General features: G+C 37.6%; 1 long non-coding RNA gene across 2 annotated transcripts in view; it reads left to right on the top strand.

The window, feature by feature from the left end:
* LOC136254613 (uncharacterized) overlaps positions 1 to 12,262 on the top strand; it is a 522,347-nt gene that overhangs the window by 282,229 nt on the left and 227,856 nt on the right. The window lies entirely within an intron of this gene.

Here is a 12,262-nt window from a genome sequence, read left to right as displayed (position 1 = left end):
GCTGTTATTGCGTGTTATATTCTTTTTAGCAACTATACAAACGTTTCCAGGCAAGTTCTTCCCAGTCCATTTGCTGGTCCGTTTTCCCAGTCCGCTCCTTGTTTTAGTCATGTACAATATGTACTCAACAAGCCTGCTGGAAGGTTTAGGATGGTACCAAAGTGACCATCAACATCCTGACTTGCAATAACAGTTATTACAACCGCATATTTACACATGCTTTGAGGTTATGTTATGATGTTAACACTTGTCAGCAAGGGTAATTATGGTTTACCAACTGGGTGGGGAAAGTCTGTTTTAAAGGTTTCTTAACCAGTTCTTGGCTGACCTATACAACACTGGTTAATAACAGGTTATTTGTACACTGGTGCACAGCACTAAAAGGAATGTAGACAGAAAGCTTTTCAGCTTAATGTGTATGACTGTCTCAGCAAAAACCCAATTTTGAGAAAAACAAAATTCGTATAATTAAGCATGCTATAAAGAAAAATATGCAAGATATTATCAGTCCATTACTCAGAGAAGGAAAACTCAAATCAATTAAAACTATACACCATTTTATTTGCCTGCTAATGGAGAATTCGAAACTCTTTGTTTGGTTTCTATAGACTGAACAGTATGCGTGTCTGTACATTTGTTTACGATGGGATAAACGTAAGCAAGATTGTTGTAATTAAACCACCTTTTGTAAGTACCTAGAGGGCAAAGCTATACCTTGGTTGATTAGCTCATCCATGGCAAACCTTTCAAGTCGGATTCCAACATTGTAGACTAATACAAACAGAAGTAATGGTTGTGAATATAAGTGCCTGTAGTTTATTTTAGTATAGTCTACTGTCTCACATTATAATTCTAAACCTATTCATCACAAAAGGCTGAAATGTTGGTGATCAACTGTAGATAACGCTGAGAAAAAAAAATTAAAAGTTGTGTACACAAGTTGGATTTTAGCAAGATGGTCACATATAGATTTAGCACCTGTAATGGTGTGTTTTAGTATACCATTAGCAATTGATATGATGCCATGAACTAGCCTGAGTTGTTCCACTACAGGGTGATAAGTTACGTACGTAGATGTCACTGGGTGATAATTAACTTATTATCCAGTAGCAGAGCATGTTACTCTCTCTGGTTGTATGGTAGTTACAACCCACTTTAACATACTCACGCACTGGGATTAAATATTGTTTTAGGTGCTTACATACCACCCCTTTTGGCTGTGTAACTACATACATACATGTTAGCATAGCAATAAAAACAACTGTACACAGGAACATCTGTATGTACTGTACATGTGTACATATTGTATAAAACTTACAGCCTGTTCATCCAAAATGTCAGGATCACATATTCAGACAGCAACAACATAAACAAAATAGAAAACAACCATATCAACACATGTTGTATTTCTAATTTTGTACTGTGTACATGTAGGTGTTAACAAAGCTTAAACAAACTGATGTTGTGCTAATTCTAAAGAAAACAGGTGTTCATTTAGTTAATACTTTATCAATGAACCACTGATAAGATTAAACAGTGCATAAAGTGCAAAAATATCAATGATACAAGACACACGGTAGTAGGCCTGAGCCTATTGTGCTTTTGAAATAGCCTATTATGCTTTTGAGCAATGCTCCAAATTTTTAACTAATACGTATGCTCCAATTATGTCCAGTTGTGTCCCATTATGCTCCAAATATGCTCATAAAATTGTGTCTTGACTGCTCTATTAGAGTACCCTATGCATCAGTGAATTTTCTATTAGGATATTCAATTATGCTGTGACTGTTCTATTAGAGTATATCGATCTTTAACTAATCTTTTCTTCACAACGTAGCTGTAAATCTGATTTTTAGCTAGTTTGTGCACTACCCCATTCTGTATCATGCAAAATAGACACAGTTTCAGCTTCTCTGATGACCAATGCACAAACATTGTGCCTATATGCTGGCATTATACTCAATGCTTTTGGCTACCTATTATGCTCCAAAGTTATGCTGGCATAATTGGCACAGGCCTACACGGTAGTGTGTTGTGTGGGCGAAAAAGCCAGTGTACAACACCCTGTGTATATTGACAGGATGAAAGAAATAACATTTCTGCTTTTTCACATACTTTACAAAAATTAGAATAAAACACAAACCCTTTAATCAATTTCTGTGGATGGAGTGAGTGTATGACGGTAAGTTCACGTACAATTAGAGAATAATTGGATTCTTGCATACAGCTTTGTTTAAAGTTCGGTCCATTTAATGGAGTGTAGTATTATCTTTGTTGTACTCTATACAATCCTATACAGTGGTACCTCCATTATCTGAATGCCTGTGTGCTAATGCAATCTCAATAGTGTTCAGACAAGTGAATTATGTAGTTGGAAACATATGTGACCCGCTGAGGGAAACCTGACTTGTTTGCATTTCCCTCCAACTACATTTGATGACTTTTTTGTTGTCTAGAGGGAAAAACCAATGGGTGGTTAAAGTTTCAGCTTTTTCTGGTAAGTGCTTTTGGAGTTATAGGGGTAGACAACAAGAAGAGCAAAACAATCGATTTTTCGGTGCCCATATGAAAAATATTTACAGGTGCTCATTAAATAGATCATAAGTCTCGAGTGCAAAGGGCTACGGAGTTGGGACTTATGTCATTCTATTCACCATGAACTGGAGCATTCATCAAAGTATATAGTTTTGGCCTAAATAAACCCATGCAGCAAGAAGGCCATTTAAGGATAAAAATGGCATGTTTTACTGCAACGTAAACAAACAAATGTAACTCATGGTTGATTCCCGGTACAGAAACAAAACAAAAATAGTCCTGCTCTCCACGAAGAGGTGAATCCCTTGGTTTATTAAATTTGAATCTTTCTTCACTGTTTACTGAAGAAATTAAAACATACGTAAAGTTACTTTTGTAGCATGCATTTTTACCCAATGTATTTCAATGGAATTTATCTGTAAAAAAGATTATGCAGATATGTCGGGTTTTCATTCAGCGGGTCACATATTAAATTCCATACAGAGCTCCATTTAGTTAGACTAATAGAACATAATGAAATACTCTGTAATCAAAGGGCTCAATTCTACTGTGGTATTAAAAGTGATCTAAGCATACACAGGGTTACCAATATACTATATTGTTAAAATATTTATCAAAGTTTCTTGAAAATACAAAAGTTACGCATAAGCTATAGACTACATGGGCCTGCCAAGTTCATTGCAAGTTGCTGTTAGGTAATATGAGTGATATTGAACATGATTGCTACGCTTACAATTATGTCTACAACATCGCTCAACCAGCTGAAATTTCAGTAATTCTCAAAAAAGAGTCTGTCACAATATGCTTGTATACTTCAACAGAACTTTATGCAATTTCATAATTATATAAGTACAACACAATACAATTGTAGACACACACCCTCAAGCACTGTCTTCCAAACTAATACCACATATGCCATCTGAAGATTACACACATCTAACAAAATAATTATGTGGATAGGATGATTTGCTTCTGTGTAGGGTCGAGCGATATTATTGTTTTAGTAAATATCACCCCACTTGGTGGTGTAAGTAAACATACATGTTAGTTAGTAATACTGTACATATGCTAGTACAACATGTATGTATACTATATGTACTGTACATGTGTACATATAAAACTTACACGCTGTTCATCCAAAATGTCATGATCACATATTCAGGCAGCAACAACATAAACAAATAGAAAACAACCATTCATTCAGTATCAACACATGTTGTATTTATACTATGTACAGTATGTGTTAACAAATTTTAAACAAGTTGATGTAATTGTGCTACTTCTAAAAACAGGAGCTAATGCTACCCTTATATAAGGAATCAAAAAGCCATTGATAAAATATTATGCGCAAAATATTATAAATACATACAATTGATTCATTACACCTGGTTTGCCAGGGCCACCTTTAAATGAAGTGCAGTGTATTTATAGTGATCTATGTATGGTTTACCAATATACTGCATTGTTAAAATATTTATTAAAGTCTCTTGATAAAAGTTAATGATAAAAATACAGAAGTTATTCATAAGCTACAATGGGTGTATAATAGACTTGATGGGTATGCCAAACTCATTACAAGTTGCTGTACGGAAATTATGAGTGATTAAGAAACATGATCACTATGCTTGTAATCACACTTCTTCCTGCTAAAACATTGTTTAAGTAAACCAGGCGTGTACCCACAGCCAGCCAAATAACTAGCTGAAAGTGTATGCAAACTTTAGTAAACATTTCAAAACAAAGCTGATGCTGTGTTAATTACCTCTAAAAATCAGGCACCAGCTAATACCATACCTTGAATTAAGCAAATCTTTATCGAGACAAAACCTGACATACATTTAATGATGCATTTTTCAAATTCTTTCTTGTTAAATAGTTATAATCTACTGAGCCAAGTGTATGATCTGGCAAAGTTGCTGTCTTGAATGGCAGTAACTTTCGGAGTTAAATCCCTACAAAGTAGTAACAACAGTGAGGTTTATTTTTCCACTACATATAGTACAAAGGTAAAGGCAAATTCAGTGAAGAAAAATTGATCACGTACTGTCACTTCAAGCAGATGTAAAGAAATGTCTATACGTATACCTTATGTACAGTATACTTTTGTAACTGCAACAAAACAAAGATTTTACAACTCCTCTTGAGTAGGCAATTAAGAAGGTTATTTTCTGTACCTTAAAACTTGTTCCTTCATGTGGGTGTGTGGACAAACATGCGTACATGCAGACACATGGATTTTCCAAACCAATTTTAGGAACTTGGCATACGCATGGTTTATAAACTTATCACAAGAAACTATACATCATCTAGATTAATTGTAAGTGGTACTGAGAGAGGAATCAGTAAACTATTAGCATCAATATAAAGGGAATAGAGTAATGGGTTGTAATGGTACTGTGATATAGGCAGAGTGAACATTTTGGATCATGTGATCAAATAAAACACGTGAGCTGCATTATTGGTACCTGTTGCAGCAGGTGGGTAGGATGTACTCTTAATGCAAGTAGATTTTTATCCTGACTACATTCCGGAGATATTCATGCCACATAAGCTGGCACCACAAAAAGTGGAGTCGCCTCAAATACGTAGTTGTACTATAGCATCCCAAATCACCTCATTACCCATACAAGTGAAGCCTAGGCTGAACAGGTGAACTTGCAATTCAACAGCCAAGACAAATCATTCCAGTGTACATATATGCAACACAGACTAGGCATAGTAATTAAGACAAAGCCATACAATGCCTACAAGCACCGTTTGCTCAAAATTAAGTATATGGGAGCCATAAAAGTTTGAAGGTATCTGTAGACTGTAGACTATAGAGTAGTGCTGTGCACCCAATACCACAGCACCTGTATACTATGGTGCAAGGAGCTAGTTAGAGTTAGAGACTGTAAATTCTGGTAGCCATCGAATGCATAAATTGCACAGACTAGCTAACAGGCCACCATATAACACAGTTTTTACAACAAAGAAAATATGACTGACTAATAGCTGCAAAATACAATCAACCAGTCTACCACTAGAGATTTTATAGTTGATCATCTGCCCTGGGTGTATGGAGCCAGGTAATGGAGATCTGAGCCAGTCTGAGCCGGTCTCAAATTCCTACACACTGTGTACTAGTTGCTAGTAATTTTCCACTGTATAACTGAAAAACCTGACAACACTTCATGGCGAAACAGTGGATAGAGAAGATTGACAGGTAGCTGGACTCTTAGAGTTCTGGCACTGACACACTATATAACCTCAGACCCACTCTCCCAATAGAATAAAGGGGCATGGCCTTTGTTTCTTCCTGGCTTAACCCAATTTGGCCAGATCGCAATTGGATGTAGTAGATGAGTAACAGACAATTGATCCCAAATGAGAGACCATTTGAGAGCTCTACTTAGATCTCTTCTTTGGACTCGGATCTGCTCCCTAAATCTTTACAGGTAACCTCAGTTGCCGATTTACCTCCAATGACCACCAATGAGTAATGATTTGTAGTTTTACAACACTTAACAACTGACAAGTAATCTGTTGAGACAACATCTGTAATTCTCCTCATTTGAGAGGATGACAAATAATTGTCCTGACTTGCACAAATGTTGAGTTTCAAATCACGCACAGCACATGTCATTGCAGGTCTGTTACTAGACAATGGAGAAAAGTTAATGGGTAGTGGGGAATGTGTGAAGCCGTGGGTGCTAGAAAGGAGGGAGGCAGCACAAAAATACAAAATAAATGGGAGGTTCGCTACTTGCATTTTGTACATCAAAGTAAGTCCCATTCTGAATGGCTTTATGGCATGATCCACTTGCTTGTTCACAGCACTGTGTGCCAAACCCAGAGGCAGGTTCAGAAGCGAACAGCCCTGGTACAGAACAGTGTTATGCAAACATTCATAGCAACCACATAAATGTTAAGTTAATTATACAAACATATGGATCAACACTGTTAACCTTCTAGTACTGCTAAGATAATACTCCACATTGACACTATTGCTGGATGAAGTATCAATTGACCACACTCATTTAATAGATAGCAACAATTAAGTGACACTTGGCTTGATTATGTAATATTAAGCTCTAAAATAGTCCACATAGACTATGCATTTCTCTAAATAACACACCTGTAGGATATCCCCAATGGGCAGTCCTTACAATCATTTCATCAACACATACATAGCTAAAAGTGTGGCAAAACAACACAGCATGAAAGGGGAGAAACTACTCAGGGGGACCCTTGTGTATCTATAGCTCTAATTCCTGTCATATTGCATCCAATGGTTAGACGTGACTTCCACCAACTTCGAGAAACCAAACACATGGGCTAGGAAACCCAATGTTTCCTATCAGTAGAATTAATACAAACATTGTGTGGATTCTAAGGAGGCTTGTGCGAAAGAAGGAGTAATATTTGATGCCATGCTTGGGGTGTCCATGGGATGGGATGCACAGAGGCCATCCAGCCACCATAGTCCCAACTGTCCCTCAAGAGGATAGCGCAATGTAAACGATTCCCATCCAGGGTCTCCGAGTTGCGATCAGACATGTCCAGGAGGGAGCTGGTCATGAAAGGAGACTGGCATCTTTGTGGCCTGGACAGTAGAACATGTGCACATGCATTACTCACATCAAGTCTGTTATCACCAACCCACATTATGGATAAAGTATTTCATACACAATATCCCTATGTGTTGGAGATTGATTGTAAGGTCAGTGGTTATGATCCAGGGAAACTTGTTGTCCTCCTTATTCAGTCTTCCATGAAGTTCGGCGGCATTACAGAGCATAGTAGCCACCAGAGTCATAAAATGTAAGGCATCAGCCTGATCCGGTATTCTATGAATGAGGTTCTTGGACAGAGTTCTAGTACAGCATTATAAAGAGTAGCTACTGGTCACATGAAAGGGCTTCTGTGGAATCAATTGGGCCTTTGTAGGAAAGGAGTCATAAGGACTTCAGTCAAGGCCTTCTGCTTGTCTTGGAATGATATAGCTATATGGTCAAACTTGGCTTATGCTGCCATGGCTTAGAATATATAGTGGCTCTATCCCTAATATGAGCAGATTCACTGATGCCTTGTTCATTTTAGCTTAAAAAATTGGTTGTACAGGTGATCATGAATACCACAAGTAAAAGTACTAATGGCAATCAAGTTATAAATACATTTTACTACTGTAGTACTGGTAGGTAAAATCAGTGGACCCGGGGACCCAGGACCAGGGGACCCAGGACCAGGGGACCAAACTAAAGACACTGACACGCTATATATCGCTAATTACTCACCCCGAGTATCTTTGTCATGCATCATCATATCATCATACGGTACATTGCAGCCATAACTTTCATGCGCTTCCATAATCCATATGCGTGCACAGCATTCAGTTAATGTGCGCTTGACTATGACATCATAGCATTGTAGCCAATTAAACAGGTTTATCCTGTTCATAGATCCTGTTGCACAAGGTTGGATGATGCATGTGTCACTGTTTGTTTTGTTTTATTGTTCTGTGAGTGAGTTGAGATGGATCATGCAGAAGATATCAAGGGAGAGGAGGTGATTGTACTAAGCTCAAGTGACAATGAAACTTGTGACGGTGATTCAGAAAGCGGAAGCAGTAGTGATAGCAAAAGTGACAGCGATAGCGGTGATAGTGAACTACACGAGTAAGTAGTAAACGTTTGTTGTTTGAACTATTAAAGTTTATTTGCGTATATAGCTGTAGATAGCTCATTAAAAGTTACGCGATAACAAGGAGCACGCACACACTAGCTTGCTGCATAGAATCCTTTTATGCACAGAAGCGCGTATAATCTTGCATGCCAGTATAGATACTAGAATACATAATGGATTGGAAACACAATACATTTTACGGTTACGGGCTCGATACGGTCACGTGATTTATGGCAATGTTACCAAGTGTACAAACTGCAGTTGTTCTTAACACTGAGACTACTATTACAGGTTTTATAAAGCGTTAAATCATTGCTAAAGGATTCAGCTATTTATTGGTTTGTGACTGAAGGTTAGTTGTTTCGTACATCCGAAGGTGTGAAGGAAGGAACGCGAAATCTGTGTTCAAAAACTACTGTGGGGGTTTTAGTGCATAGGGCATATTACATACGAAGTTTTAGAAGTACTGAACAGTTTCGCCACATAGTAATGAGTGCAAATAATTATTTTTAGCACTGTACAGCAGTTACTTTCTGTAAGCGAAGTGAAAGAATGGCTACATGATGGTAGTGGCTGTGGGGGTTTCCTGGTTGTGGGGGGTTTCCTGGCTTTGTGAAAACAAGTCTAGTGATACATGTTATACTAAAGAAAGTTCATACCTTCGAGAGTGCTAAAAAAAGTATGAACGAATTGAACAAGACACCTGTTTTCGAGAAAACTCTGGGCAAATTCAACAAAAATGTATTGTGCCTATTGAAAATGCTGCTGTGCCCCGTAAATGTCATCACGTGACCGTATTGAGCCTGTAACTGTAAAAATGTATTGCATTTCCAATCCATTATGTATTCTAGTATCTATGATGCCAGACGATTTGTGTGAAGTGTGGGGGCGGCAAACAAACCTAGTTACTGCTGCACATTCCGTGACCACTGCTGGAATGTTGGCAGAGCCGTAGATATTTTACAGACAAGTACCCGGGATTGGAATCATCTCACCTGAGCCCAATAACACCAATGCAGACACGTTGTTTTAGGAAGCAGCCTCAAGAGTAAAACTATACTTCCTGTGTGAAATTCGAAATACTTCTGGTAGCAATGATCCAGCACAAAAAAACAGATGATTCAATCAGGTACTTGTCTGTATATCTATGGAAAAGCCAACCGGATCGATTCGTGGACTCTGTGACAAAACAAACATTAACTATTCAAATGCTTAGTGTAATAGAGAACTGAATCTAGATTACAATTTTTTTGGAAAGTTTAACAATGCCATGGTCTTAGGATGTTTGTTTCCTAGTACAGAGCTGTTAAAAGTGTTGGTAAAGGAATGATTATTGTTCGGTACGGGTTTGTGAAATGGAATTGTTGGGGAAGCCGTTCAGCAATGTTTCAAATACGTCACCAGGACATTATCAGTGTATGCTCCCAGAGTTGATTGGAACAATTATTACATATCCTTGCTGCAAAACAATACCATGATGTAATTTAAGTGAATTCCAGTGAGTTCATGGAAAGTGTGCAACAGTGACCAGATGGTTTATTTACCTCACCCCCTCCAACACACATACACAAACCATCTGGCATGCGAGACAAAGGAGCGCATACATACAGGTATATACATCCTTGCATAGAATTCTTTACATAGGACTATTTCTTTAAATTTAATGTTATTGTGCATTTTTTGTAGCTTTTCTGCACTTCTCCTTGCTAGCTATTTAATGGATTTTAACTAGTTAAACTAGGTTAATGTTGCAGTCGAACATGCATGAGTGTATTATGATAGTGACTAACCTGAAGCTCCACCATGAGTGGAGGGAAGATTGGGCAGGAGCACACATTAGAAGGGTTGGCAATAATTGGAGAATAACATTGCGTATACATTACAAGAAAAAGGTGCATGGAGAAGTGTTAGAACGCATGGTGCTGCATGGCACAGTGAATCTTGTCCCACCCACACCACTCCCCTCTACCAACTATCTCATATTAGTATTTTAGAAGACAATAATCACAAAGGGATAGTTGGGTGGGGTTTAATGTAATATATTGCCCTCCCCCCCCCCCAAAAAAAAATATATATATATAAATTTGCATAACGGGGGTGTGGGGAGGTGAAGCATGCACCACAGACAGTCCCAGCAGGGAGTTTAGTAAATCCCCCATTTTTTCCCTTGTCTTTTCCATCTTGAGGCTAGCTCAGGGTGTGACAGTGCAGGGTTTCTATTAGGAACATTGTGGCATGCGGAAATTCTTGTGGCTTCAGAGAATGTTAGAATCCCCAAGCATTCCTACCTCCAAGCCTTTGTAGTAAAACATGCTGTATACATCATGTAAAATTGTTGAAAAGGGGCCTATTTGAGAATTAATAGGAGAATCCATGGAACCCTGCACACCTACCAAAACAACCACCATCTGTTGACGGTGGTAACCCGGTCACAACAGGGTAAGCCCAGCTGACCGGGTTAAACTGACAAGCAACATTAAATATGGTTATCCCATTTTGTGTCAGCATGTGTTGGAGGACTTTCAATTACTGTATATCATACGTACTGTATAGTGGATTTTGTAGCAAGGAATTAAATTTAGTGTTTGGAGAACTAAAAAGAATTGGAAAAGATAACTAAAACTATAACTAAAAGATTTTCTTATGTACAATTAACTAAAACTAATAGGTTTTTGTAAATTTTGCTACAACTATAAAAGATTTTCACATCTTAAACTAAAACAACACAAGGAATATAACCATAACTAAATCAAAAACTAAAAGGAATAAAGAAAAATTATTAAAACTAAATAAATTATTGGCTATGACTATAACTTGCTAAAACTAAAACTCCTTAACTAAAACAACACTAACACTACACTCTACTAGTTGAAACAAAACAGTTTGCACTTGTTACGAGTGCCACTTGAGTGTTACCAAATCAGATTTTTGCGCATATATGAATTAAAAGTGATACGTAAATTCTGCCACTATTTTTAAATTTCACGGGAAATTTCAGGCACTACAATATCCTGCTATACGGTATACATCATGAGTGATGGTTCTCCCCTGTGTGACTAGCTGGGCAAAAACCAGCTGTGTTTGCACATTCCTCAGATTCCTTTTTGATGTGGAGGTGGTAAACTGGCTCAATGTTAGTTAGAAAAGATAGTCAAAAACATTTCTTGCCCTTAGCAATATGACATATAACATCCTGTTGTGTTAGTGCAGTGGTTATCCCATTGGCTTTGTTTACACAACTTTGCTTTGAAGTGCAAGGAATGTGGCATACTTTAGAATACACTTTGGGTGAGTGACATGAGTAACAGAATTTTGGTAACTGGTATATTGCTTGAATTGTTCATATAATTATTACCAGCTTTAACATATTTTATCTGTATTCTGAAAGTCTCTAGTGTATGCCTCCTGCAGAGCTTGTTATTCCTCTCCTCTTTGGTGTACCACATTTGAAAGCAGGGTGGGTCCAGTTCCAGGCCTACTCAGCTAAGCACCTCTACATGTCATAATTGCAAGTATGTACATGTTGAGCAAAGCCATGAAAAAACAGCTAATAAGGAAAGGTGGATTTTTTCTTAGCAATTCAGCCAACCAAATGATTAGTAGTGATAGCAAAGATGTTGAGAGCAGACATGTGTAGTTAGGCTCCATCAAAAAGGTCATAACATTAAGCTGGTTTTGCCTTTGATTAGTCAATAGTTGAAATATTTTGATATCTAGTCCAGCAGCTCTACAATTGAGACAAATTTAAAGAACTTGTGTTATTTCATCTCCCAGTTAACTTTTTTTTTTGAGGGCTCAGCTCAACATAGAAGCAGGACACCTTGCAAGTTGATACAGTAGCTACATACATATATATATACATACTCATCATTGCTGCATTTTCCATGTAACACTACATCTCTAATCAGTGTATTACTAGTGTACTTGTCTTATGTTGCTATCTGATTGGTCAAATGCTAAACATATGGGCATAAAGTATATTAATAATATATATTCAGATGTTTCTTCTGTAAGAACTAATCTGTGTGGTGTCTGTTATCTTTTCTAAGCATTACGCAAGGTT

The sequence above is a fragment of the Dysidea avara genome, chromosome 1 (assembly GCF_963678975.1).
Source record: "Dysidea avara chromosome 1, odDysAvar1.4, whole genome shotgun sequence".
Taxonomy (NCBI): domain Eukaryota; kingdom Metazoa; phylum Porifera; class Demospongiae; order Dictyoceratida; family Dysideidae; genus Dysidea; species Dysidea avara.
The sequence above is the reverse complement of the archived record's forward strand: the minus strand, read 5'-3'. Positions and strand labels throughout refer to the sequence as shown.